Below are 8,023 nucleotides of genomic sequence, written 5' to 3'. Positions count from 1 at the left end.
CACACTTGTGCTCACACAAATAAGGCAGTATCCTCCCAGTATGCTGGAAACCAGTCAGAGGCACATGAAGCCTACAAGGATCTGTATTTGGAAGCAGCAAAAGAAGAGATTCTCCCAAGAATACCGTATCATGAATCTTAAAAGAGACAAAGAGCAAAGGACTTCACTCTGGGACATCCCAGGACCCTGGGCTCCATGGTTCCTGGTATTCTTTCACAAGATATCAGCTAGTTGTAGTATAGTGGGATGAAAGTGAAGCACAGTCTAGCTCAGGTCTCAGCAGTGTAGACTGCTGAGTTAACCAGGAGCAGACCTGGTGTCTTGCGTGGCAGCTGCTTCCAGAGCTCTTAACCCACAGATAGTAAGGGAGAAAGAGAGATCTTAGAGGGGTCTCTGTTATCACTGAGGCAGGACTCTGTTGCTTTTTCCATACTAGGATCTGGGTTGCAGTCTAGATCACAGTCCCAGGAAAAAGACCAGCAGTAACATAACAGAGCTTGCTGTTGTAGGGGAGTAGGGACTCTCCTCAAATTCAGAAAGGAGTACTTGTGGACACCCATAGAACAGAGCACAGGCCAAGAGAGCAAGGAAAACTCCTTAGATCATACAACCTTGGAAGAACTGAAAACTTGCAGAATCCTAGAAATAACTCTGAAAACAAATGTAGAAAAACATAAAAGCTTGGGACAGTGTGCCCCCCCACCTTAACAAAGAGTTAAAATCAAATCAAAAGCTAGGAAAACAACAGAAGAAAAAAAAATATGACCATAGAAAGTTACCATGGCAGTAAGGAAGAACAAAACACACACTTAGAAGAAGATGATAAAGTCAAAGTTCCTATACCCAAAGCCTCCAAGAAAAATATGAATTGGTCTCAGGTCATAGAAGAGCTCAAAAAATATTTTGAGAATCAAGCAAGAGAAACAAAGGGAAAGTGGCAGAAGAGAAATGATAGCAATGCAAGAAAATCATGAAAAATAAGTTAGCAACTTGGTAAAGGAGACACAAAAAAAAATTGAATAACACCTTTGAAAAACAGACTAGGTAATTATTAGAGAAATGCAAATTAAAGCTTCTCTGAGGTACCACCTCACACCTCTCAGATTGGCCAATATGACCAGGAAGGATAATGATCATTGTTGGAAGGGTTGTAGGAAATCTGGGACACTATTACACTGTTGATGGAGCTGTGAACTCATCCAACCCTTCTGGAGAGCTATTTGGAACTATGCCCAAAGGGCAACAACAATGTGCATACCCTTTGACCCAGCAATACCACTACTGGGTCTATACCCTGAAGAGATTATGAAAAAGGGTAAAAACATCACTTGTACAAAAATATTTATAGCAGCCCTGTTTGTGGTGTCAAAGAATTGGAAATCCAGTAAATGTCTTTCAATTGGGGAATGGCTTAGCAAACTAAACTGTGGTATATGTATGTCATGGAACACTATTGTTCTATTAGAAACCAGGAGGGACGGGATTTCAGGGAAGCCTGGAGGGATTTGCATGAACTGATGCTGAGTGAGATGAGCAGAACCAGAAAAACACTGTACACCCTAACAGCAACATGGGAGTGATGTTCAACCTTGAAGGACTTGCTCATTCCATCAGTGCAACAATCGGGAACAATTTTGGGCTGTCTGCAAAGGAGAGTGCCATCTGTATTCAGATAAGGAGCTGTGGAGTTTGAACAAAGTGCAAGGACTATTCCCTTTAATTTAGAAAAAAACACATATCTTATTGTCTGATCTTGTTACCTCTGAGACTTCTCTTCTTTAAGGATATGGTTTCTCTCTCATCACACCCAATTTGGATCAAGGTACAACATGGAAACAAAGTAAAGACTGACAGAGTGCTTTCCATGGTGGGGGGAAGCAAGATTGGGGGGAAAATTGTAAAACTCAAATAATATCTTTAATAAAAATAAATTTAAAAAAAAGAAAAACAGACTAGGGCAAATGATAGAAGAGGTACAAAAATTCAATGGAGAGAAGAATGTCTTAAAAAAGCACAACTGGTCAAATCGAAAAACTCATTGAAGGAAATAATTCCTTAAAATATAGCAAAGAGGGGCAGCTAGGTGGCACAGGGAATAGAGCACTGGCCCTGGAGTCAGGAGAGCCTGAGTTCAAATCTGGCCTCAGACACTTAATAATTACCTAGCTGTGTGGCCTTGGGCAAGCCACTTAACCCCATTTGCCTTGCAAAAACCTAAAAAAAAAAAAGATAAGAGCTAAACAAAAAATTTGATTTTCAAATACAAGACTCAAGAGATGCTTAGAAAGGTAAACCAAGAAGTAAAATCATAAGGGTTCTTAATGATGCTAAACTATTTATATTCCTGCATGAGAAGATGACACTGATAACTGACACAAACTTTCTCATTTATTAGGGTAGTTTGAAGGACCATATATTGACAGGGCACAGGTGGAAGTTGAATATGAAGGGATAATATATTAAAAAGATGGACTTAAGGGGTAAGATAGAAATGTACTGGGATAAAGGGAAAGGGGAGATAGAAAGGGGTAAGTTATTTCACATAAAAGAGGCCAGAAGAAACTTTTATAGTGGAGTGGAAAAAGTGGTAGATGAGGGTGAGTAAGTAAGTATTACTTTAATTAGAATTAGCTTAGAGAGGGAATAACAAATATATTCAATTGGGTGAAGAAATCTATCTTACCTTACAAGAAAACAAGAGGGGAAGGGGATGTCAGAAAGGTGGGGGGGGGGGTGGAGGGGAGATAACAGGGAGGCAAGATGGTAGGAGGGAGTAGACAGAAGCAAAAACACATTTGAGGAGGAACTGGGTGAAAGGAGAAACAATAGAATAGAAGAAATAGGATGGAGGGAAATACAGTTAGCAATAGTAACTATGAAAAAAATATCAAACTATTTATCTATGATAAAGACCTCATTTCTCAATTATAGAGAACTGTGCCAAATTTTAAAAAAATTATAACCATTCTTCCATTGATAAATGATCAAAAGATGTGAATAGTTTTCAGATGAGATTATTAATGCTATTTATGGTCATATTAAAAATGTTCTAACTCACTATTGATTGAAGAAATTCAAATGAGAACAATTCTGAGGCACTCGATGCCTCTTGTATTGGTTAATAGGGCAGTAAGGGAAAATGACAAATGTTGGAGGAGATATAGGGAAAATTAGACATTAATGCACTGAAGGAGGAGTTGTCAAATGATTCAATCATTCTGTAGAGCAATTTGAAACTATCCCCCAAAGGCTATAAAACCAGACATACCCTTTGACCTAGCAATGCTACTATTGAATCTGCATTCCAAAAGAAATGAAAAATGGGAAGGAAAAAGACCTATATGTGTAAGGGATATTTATAACAACTCTTTTCTGGTGGCAAGGAAATGGAAATTCCTCAACAGTTGGGGAATGCCTGAACATTATAGTTTAAAATTATGATGTAATACTGCTATAACAAATGATGAGGAGAATACTTTTAGTTAAACATGGAAAGACAGGAGCAGATGCAATGTGAAATGAACAGGATGAAAAAGAACAGCTATATTTTAGGATGATCAGTTGTGAATAATATAGCTCTTCTCAACAGTGTTTGTGACCCAAGATGACTCTGAAGGACTTATGAGAAAGAATGCTATCCATTTCCAGAGAAAGCAGTGATGATGTCTAAATACAGATTGAAGTATATGTTTTTTACTTAAGAAAAAATTATGCTTGAGGGAAAAAAAGAATTGACTAGTGAAAGCTGATTATTAAATTTCAGGGTGAGCATTTATACTTCAGATATCTGCAAATACTACAAATAAGGATTTGATTTATTGTTTTATTGATTGACCAAACATAAGAAAATAATCGGGAAAATGTTAATAATACAGATTAAATATGCTTAGGGAATTTTTGGAGAGGCAGTACAATCCAGTACAACTTTGTATAGAGGGCCTTAAGGATCCAAGGCTATGAAATTCAAAGATTCAAGGGGGCCTAATCCTGGGACTAGGAGTTACCTAGTTTGAGACCAAGCAAGGCAGACCACTACATCCAAAAGTAAAGCAGAAAGTAGAACCTGGAACTGTCCCAAAGTACCAATTCAGGAACTAAGGCAGGAGAGATATCCAAATAATTATAATGTCTAAAGAATTATAATAGATAGAAAGATAGCTTAGAATAGACAACAGCAAACTTATCCAAGTAAAGGACTCTCTGAAAACTATAATAGACTAAACAAAAATCAAATGACTCCATAATAAAGAAATATTTTAACAAAACCAAAAATTTGAAAAAACTTACATAATCTAATGCTAAGTGAAATGAGTAGAATCAGAATAATATACACTAACAACAATATTGGGTGATGATCAATTATGATGGACTTGTTCATTTCAGCAGAGCAATAATCAAAGACAATTCTAAAAGACTTTTGAAGAAAAATACCATCCATAGCCAAAGAAGAATTATGGAGACCAAAGCTTATTATATTGTTTTTAAAAGTTGTCTTATGTATTATGATTTTTTTTCTATAATTTTCCCTCATTTTGATTTGATTCTTCATTAGCATTGTTTTTTATTTAGCATGGTTATACTTGTATAACCTCTATCAGATTGCTTTCTGTCAGGGGGAAGGGGGAGGAAAGGGAGGGAGGGAGAAAAATGTAAAACTCAAAACCTTTGCAAAAAAGAATGGTTGCTGAAAACTACCATTGCATGTAGGTGGAAAATAAATAAATTATATTTTAAAAAAGAAGAAAATGAGAATTCTAAATAAAGGGGGTTTGAAAAGGGAACTTAAAAAAAGGATAAAAGGCATGCGTTCGTTTATGTAGAAATAAAGTGGAGTGAAACATTATTTTTCATAATTGGTACACATGAGAAGAAAAGTATAAGAATATATAAAAGGAATAAAGTGAACCTTACTTTTTTCTCTACAAAAACACATACAAAATTAAGTGTAAAACTATGCCAAACTCAACAGGGAAACAAGTGGACATGTGGAGAGAGGAAGGGAAGGAGGAGGTTAAGAAGGAGGATGATGCCAAACAGAACAGCTGAAAGCAAAGCAAACATCTTGATCCTAAAGGGTGAATCAAAAGGAAAAAAAATAAGGAATGAAAAGATCTGGAAACTGAAGGGGTGCTTATCAACTGAGGTATGGCTGAACAAATTATATGAATGTAATTATATATTTATTACACTGAAGAAATGATAAAAGAAATTATTTCAAAGAATCTTGGTAAGTGTAAACTGATACAGATTGAAGTAAACAGAACCAGGAGAACAATTTATACAAAGACAATGACCTTGCAGCAAAGAACAACTTTAAAAGATTTAAGAACTCTGATAAAAGCAAAAACCAACCCTGCCTCCAAAGGTCCTATGATGAAATATGTTTTTCACTTCATGATAGAAAGCTGATGGACTTAGAAGAATGCATATATTTTTGAAAAATGCAGGAATCTGTGTATATTTGTTTTGAGAGTTTGGTTTTTATTTTTTTCAGTGAGTAGGTTGGAGGGGCAAGGAAAGGAAATAAATACTTGGTAATTGGGGAAAAAAGGAAAGAAAAGTAAAAAAACAAAAAAAGAATTCCTGTGATCCACGATCACAAGTTTCTTCTATTACTAAGATTCCCTGATTCTATCTTCCCTGACTCAAAGTATAAAAAAGTTTCGAGTCCTCAATGTGGGATCTGTTCTTGCAAAGCATTAGGATTTAATAATGACAAAGCAACTAAGATAAGCATGTTTCATATCCTTTTAAAATAATACATTTGTTAACCCACCACTCCCTTCTTATAACTACTTTAAAATAATGCCAGAGGCTTTAACTGGTTTTCCAGTAGTCAGCAGAACAAAATGCAAATCTGAAAACATCTGAGAAGTGTCCTGACAGAAAGGAAATCTATATTATTCATTTCCCCTCAAGTCATTGAAACTCTGAGCAAACCTATGTTCTCTAAGATATGCTACTCTTGTTATCCCAATGTATTATGATTGATATAATTAACCAAGTTGAATTTGTATATTTTTTGTTTTTATCTTAGTAATTGTTATTGAAAATCCATTCTTTATGAAAATGTAAGGTATTTTTATAAGCAGTTTTCCTGTTAGGAATTTATTAGCATGTTGGAGTTTGATTTTTTTTTTTTAATGCTTCTTTCTTAGGTTGAGGAAACCACTTATTTAAACAAAATGAACCTTACTTTTTTCTCTACAAAAACAAATAATTAGCCTAAGAGAAATAGATAGGGAACTAGAGACCTTTTATCCCTGAATCACCCTCCTCTCTAGCACTAAAATGAAACAGTAAAAAATTCATTGTAGGGGCACTAAATAATTTTTAGTATTTGGAAAATACCTATAATTACCTCAGTTTGGTCATGGTCCTACAGAGAGATTATTCAAATAACCAAGTAATTCAGCATTTCTAAAATAATAGTACAAATCAGCGAGGAAATTAGATTAGATTTACAAATATTCACTTTTAAACCACTTTCAGGAACATATTTTTGAGTGGGTTCAAACTAGATCATCATTGAGATCCTTCCCATCTCTAAATCCTATGATCATGTGACTTTAAGGTAAAGTGAGGATCATCTGTGTCCTCATGTTCTGCTAAATCAAAAGCTCCAAACCAAGTAGAGGTAACCCTACCTGCCTCAGTTTCCTCCCCATTCAAACCAAAACCATGTTCCCAGAATTATATGAAAGGAACTGGTCAGTCTTACTTTTATCAAGGATCTGACTCAACCCAAGTACTGAACTAGATTCTTGGAAACCAGTGATAAGAAGGAATACAATATAATGGAAATAACCTTAGACTGAACCCCAGAAGAGCTTCTAGTCCTGACCCCACTGCTAACTTGCTGATAGCACTGAACTATAGTTCAGTCATAGTCCCTCTTTTGACTTTAGTTGCTGCCTCTGTAAAATGAGGGGGTTGGTAATGATTTCTAAGCGCCTTTTCAGCTCTGACATTCACTTCCAAACAAATGCCCTTCAGAAGGTCAAGAAAAGAATGTTTGTTCTAGGGATGTCAAACCAAACTGCTGTATGTTAAAATATCTGCAGTTAGAAGCAAGTGGGAGGAGGCACTATTTCTAGGGTGAGCATCAGAAATTTGACTCAAGATAATGGGATCTTAAAATAGTATCAAGGCTGCAGACTCACTCTGAAACCAAAATATCACCAAATACACCTGTTAGTCAGTACTTTTGTTATAAATTGAGTTTTCTTCAATGATATAGGTAGCTCCCCCTTTTTTTTAATTGACCTCTTCAGACGTTAGCAGGTTTTCCTTATGTCTAGAGAGGTATTAAAAGACCCAAAATGTATATGTTAGTTGCACTACATTATATCAGCAATACATAGAAGCAAGCCAACCCTAGGGATCTTGGGTGAAATTTTTTTCCTTACTCCTTTATTTTCTAAAACAATGACTCAAATTCACATGTCATTTCTCTTCTGATCCTCACAAAACCATTAGGGTGCAGGTGGTGCTAGAATTATGTTCTCTGATTTGCACATATGGAAATTAAGATTTCAAAATGAGATGTCCGGGCAGCTAGGTGGCACAGTGGATAGAGCACTGGCCTTGGAGTCAGGAGTACCTGAGTTCAAATCCATCCTCAGACACTTAATAGTTACCTAGCTGTGTGGCCTTGGGCAAGCCACTTAACCCCATTGCCTTGCAAAAGGAAAAAAAAAAAACCCAACAACAACTAAAAAAAATTTAAAAAAATGAGATGTCTAAGGTAACACAGCTAGCAAGAGGCATCACTAGGTTTGAACCCAGTTCTAGGTCTTTTTATTTTGTCTGGTATCTTTTCCATCTTCGTCTGTCTTTGTCTGAGCCATTCTATCTTCTCTATAGCTTCCTTTCTCTTTCTCCCCTCCCCTCCCACTGTCTCTAATCCTCAACTATTCTCAGAGTTGAAAGATCTCAGCAAGTAGACCCATATATATGAACAATGCCTCACTTTCCTCTTGTGTTAAAGAGGTGAATTTGTTACAGGAAAAAAAAAAACTAA

The sequence above is a fragment of the Macrotis lagotis genome, chromosome 1 (assembly GCF_037893015.1).
Source record: "Macrotis lagotis isolate mMagLag1 chromosome 1, bilby.v1.9.chrom.fasta, whole genome shotgun sequence".
Taxonomy (NCBI): domain Eukaryota; kingdom Metazoa; phylum Chordata; class Mammalia; order Peramelemorphia; family Peramelidae; genus Macrotis; species Macrotis lagotis.
The sequence above is the reverse complement of the archived record's forward strand: the minus strand, read 5'-3'. Positions refer to the sequence as shown.